Source organism: Chrysochloris asiatica, unplaced genomic scaffold (assembly GCF_000296735.1).
Source record: "Chrysochloris asiatica unplaced genomic scaffold, ChrAsi1.0 scaffold00171, whole genome shotgun sequence".
Lineage (NCBI taxonomy): Eukaryota > Metazoa > Chordata > Mammalia > Afrosoricida > Chrysochloridae > Chrysochloris > Chrysochloris asiatica.
The window spans coordinates 3,112,344-3,117,517 of NW_006408689.1; positions in this window are offsets into that span (position 1 = coordinate 3,112,344).

The window sequence follows — 5,174 nt, forward strand, 5'->3', positions numbered from 1 at the left end:
TTGTGCTGTATAAATGTTTGCCATTTAGTGAAAGGATGTAACAGTTTAAGGAAGGAGTTGTAGCTCAGTTCAGTTCAATATACTCATTGAATTAAATTATTCTGTATCAGATGAATGTGAATACAGGATATATTAGCATCATGCATTTGTAAACTTTGAATCAATCAATCTTTGATAAGTCATGCAGAATTGGACAGGAAAAAGGAAAACAGACATGTGAAGTTCCAATTTATTATATACAAAATTGAGAAAAGAAACAATAGAATAGAGAAATTGATGCAGATTCCCCCAACAATTTTAGTTTATTTTTTAAAATCAGATTTATAGTTTACAAGTATTTGATAAAGATGTGGCCATCTCCGGAAGCCAATTAACTAAGAATAATGTATGCTATCTCATTACTCCCCTAAACATTGTTCTAATTTGCTTGCTTAAAATATCTAAATCAGAATTTTGTCCTTCCACATTAAAATTCTTATTGTTACAATGGAAATGTATTTGACAAAGAATATCTCAAGTTAAATTTAGTAGTTGTATTCATTATTTTTAGAAGAGTCAGTTCAACATTTAATAAAGAATACATGAATGGGGTTAGACTATTAAATGGTGGTAATGGTGGTGGTTATACGCAGTGGAGTCAGTTCTGACTCCTGACGACATTGTATAGGGTTTCTAAGACTGTAAATCTTTATGAGTAGCAGAAAGCCTCATCTTTCTTCCATGTCTTAGGTGAGAAGGAAGTAAGGTTATCTATAATGGTAAAAACATGGAACTGAATGGCCTCTGAGTGGCCAGCACAGACCAGCAAACTGTCTTTATCTTTGTACCTAGGAATACATGTGGACCTTGTATATTTGTTAACTTGGATTAAGGTTTCCTATAGTGTGTTTCAAAAACACTGACCCTGAAAGATCCTCCTTAGAAAGGAAGCCTTGAATTCAAATACTTTTGGGAAACCTGGATTCCAGGAAAACAGACAATGTGGTAAACTGGGTTTAAATCCAAGTCTCCTGGATGAATCACTTTAGTAGAAATGAAGAGCAGAAGGATGAGACTTTCATGGATTAAATGTTCCCTAGAATACCAGTGTGGGAAACACTGCTTACTCAACTTCATAGAAACATAAATCATCCAAAGTACTCGAGCTAACAGTTACCAGATTTCATTTGTAAAGAACTGAAGAAGAATATTGAGTTTTGTGGAAGGCCCTTGTTTGAGAAATTCTTTGTTCACCGTAGTTTGGCTTAATCCTTGTCTAATGACCTTCTACAAGCAGAACTGTAAAGAACTAAAAGACACATCTCTTTACATTGACATCTTATTTATTTTAATATATGCCAGTTGTTCTCTACTTCTTATGTGTTCTGATTGTTATCCTTTTGAACTTTTGCCCTGAGGCAATTTAATCATGATTGGTTCAATTGTGTAAATCCAATAAACAAATCTTGGCCCAAGTCCCCTGGAGACATTATCCTGACATTTCTCTGGGTGTGTTTACAAAGCCCCTTTACCCTGTCTTAAAATCATAGCCCTTGCCATGTGTTCTTGAATTCAAAGAAACCCACCACTTCACAGAAAAAGCATCTGAAATCATATAAATGCCCTACATTCCTAAAAAGAACACATTATTTGACTGATTTTAAGTCTTTAATTTCCTTCATATTTATACCTTGAAAACAGTCTCTGCAAAAACAGCCACAAGGACAGGGTGCTTTTAATAGAAGCAAGTTACTACAACCACAAGCAAGTTCTTAAATTAAAATATACACACACACACAAAAAAAGAAAGAAAACCAACTATTTTTTTATGCCTTCTTTTCCAAGGGATAAGTTTTAGGTCTTTTACAATTTCTAAATGTAGCCTAGATTGGAATTTTATTTTCCACACTATCTTTTAATAGTTACTTTCACTTCAAAAGTAAAGACATTCTTTTTCTTTTCAGTTGAAATTTCCTTGGACCAAATGCTAAGATATTGCTCAGAACTGATCTTCTATAATAAATATGCAAAATAGGTGACAATGAAGTTATTATGTATTTCAGAGTAATAGAAACATAAAACCATAAATTAGGAGCGAATCTATGGTTATGCTTCTCCTTTGTTTTTCCTGTTGTTGTTGTTGTTATGTGCTGTCGAGTAAGTTCCGACCCATAGCAACCCTGAACAAGGTTTCCGAGGCTGTAAATCTTTACAGGAGCAGAAAGCCTCATCTTTCTCCCGCGGAGCAGATTCGCAGCCCGATCCGTAACCACTACGCTACCAGAGCTCCTTAGCAATTGTTAATATAGGTGGAAGATTTTATTTTATTAATTGAGAAACAAGGAAATTATCATTTTTATAGCCCTTGTTTTCCTTTTGAAAGGAAGAAAAATGGACCACTTATGTAAAGATAATTTCACTTCTCCAAGCTGTTTAAGATAGTTATTTCCATGTAGAATATTTACATCAGCTTGTAAACTGATATATAAGAACTAAGTTAAAATGTTTCCACTCCATATACTAATGTTTAGATCTGGTATTCATCCAAAAATTGGGCCTTTCACAATTATAGCATCTGTTTTTGTTTGGTTAATTTTATAATCTCAGATGTTTCCATAAATCCTGAATTAAAGAGAAAACTGCTGGGACCAATTTGTGTGGGTAGGCTAAATGTAATAGTACACCATCACTGTGCAAGGATGTTTTGCTTTTTTTTCCCTGTGGCTTTTTACTACAGATATCACATTTCAGCAAATGCTTCCATGTCTTTAAAAGAAAGAAAGAAAGAAAAATAAATAAATAAAACAACAAAAAAAGAGAAACTGCAATACCTCACAGAAAATTGTCCATTTCATCTTGTTTCAGTTATATTATGATATCTAGGATTTAGGCCATTTGCACCATTGAGAAAATGAGAACAAATAAGTTGGTCACTTTTAGCTCTATCATAAATTTTTCTACAGAGTTTATAGGTGTTTCTAGTTCCTTAAGTTAGTTCAAAACACACTGAATTTTTTTTTTTTTTTAATGAAAAATCAGGATCAGAGAATAGAATAACCAGGGACACTGAATTACCTTATTATTCTCTTTATTATATGTTGTTAAGTACCATCGAGTTGGTTCTGACTAATAATGACCCTATGAGTATAGGTTTTCTGAGGAGTGGCTGATGGTTTGAACTGTTGACCTTTTGGTTAGCAGTCCAGTGCTTATCCTACAGAACCACACCAGGACTCCTTATTATATGTACGTCAAAGAAAAATAATGAAAAAGAAAATGTAAAACACTGTTAAATGGCTAAAATTCTGTTTTTCCTTTTATTGGTCATAGTCTCACAAATTGGATGACCCTTACCAACAGCAGTGAAATAAAGGGAGCAGTTATTTTTTTCTTTATTCACTTTATGAAAAATTGAGCAGTCAGACATTTTCAAGCAGCTATGAGATCACAACAGAAATTGTGGTGTTGTAGGAGAAGTACTGGACTACTGACCACAAGGGCAGTGGTTCAAACCCCCAGCTGCCCCTCAGAAACCATATATAGGGTCACTATGAGTTGAAATTGACTTTATGGCACTTCACAACAACAACAACAAAACTGCCTTGAATATTTATTAGATACTCGTTAGGGTATTTAAAAACATGTCTTTATCACAGAAGACAGTGCAGTCACACACTTAAAGAAGCGTCATTGTCAACTGCTGATTCTTTGCTCTCTAGGTAAAATCATCTTTAAGTTCTGCTCATTTGTGGATGAATGATTTGGAGGACTACACTGGAGGATTGATTTTTTTAATTGAAGGCTAAAACGCCTGCTAGGTCTATCTCTCAGATCATAATAATTATTCTCAATAAAATGAAGTTATTTATCTAATTTTCATTTAGAAGACAATTGAACTTTTCCAAAATGGCTTTAGTTCTTTTATAAAAATTAATTGATGGCATTCATTTAAGTCTAACTTCTGAATTTTTAATTTTGGAACTAATTTTATGTGCTTTGGAGAACATAGTTTCCTATTTATTGAGAAATGTAATATAATTTCATCTATCATTGTAGCTCTGAGGGACACCCTTGAAATAATAAGTTTTCCTTTATTAAGCTTTCCCCTTCTAAGTTATTTGAATTTTGGTTATTTTAGATAAGGACTTGCCATTTTATTAAGCAAAACTTTTGTAGTTAGTTTTGGTTATTAGAAATAGTGGAGAAAGGTGTAAAATACATTTTAGAAGAAAGTAGCAGGACTTGACACTCTAAGTCTGGAAGTGGTGATAAATGGCTTGGCTTTGGGAGATAATGGGTATGTCTCCTTTAGATACAAAACCTAAAGGAAGGCTCCTAAGATCTTTGAGCATCGGTTATATACTATATCATCACTTTGTTGTTGTTAAGTGCTATGGAGTTGGTTCCGATTCATAGCTATCCTATATAGGGTTTCCAAGGAGCCATTGGTGGATTTGAATGGGCACTTTAATGGTGTGGAACAGTAGGATAAGTATTTGAACATAATGTCAGTTTGAGCTGCAAAATTGTTGGTTCAAACTTACCAGCTGCTCCTCGGAAACACTATACAGGGTTGTTCTAAGTCAGAACTGACTCTAGGGCACTAAATGACAACAGCAACAGCAATGAAGATTTAACCAACTCCAGGACACACCACCACTACCAGCACCATGAAGATTTACAGGAGTTCTGTGGCTCTGTAGGATAAAAACTGGATTGCTAACCACAAGAGTTTGAACCAACCAGCTACTGTGCAGAAGAATGATGAGACTTTCTACTCTTGCAAAGATTTGCAGCCTCAGAAATGCTAGATAAGATTGTTATGAGTCAGAATCAACTCAACAGCACTTAACAGCAACATGAAGATTTAAGAAGCTCTGGTGGCATTGTGAATTAGTCATTGGAGTGTTAACTGAAAGGTCAGCTGTTCAAACTCACTATCTGCTCTGAGGGAGAAAGATGAGACTATTTTTACCTATAAAGATTTTCAGTCTGAGAAACCCTACAGAATAGTTCTACTGTGTTCTACATGGCTCCTATAAATCAGAATCGACTCAATGGGAGTGGGGTTGGTTTTGGTTTTATGACGATGTAGTAAAATCTAGTGTAACATGCATAGCATAGCCTCAGAGTCAAATATAGTAAACAAACATTATCTTGATACCAAATTGAAAAGGAGTGATTTTTCAAGTGGT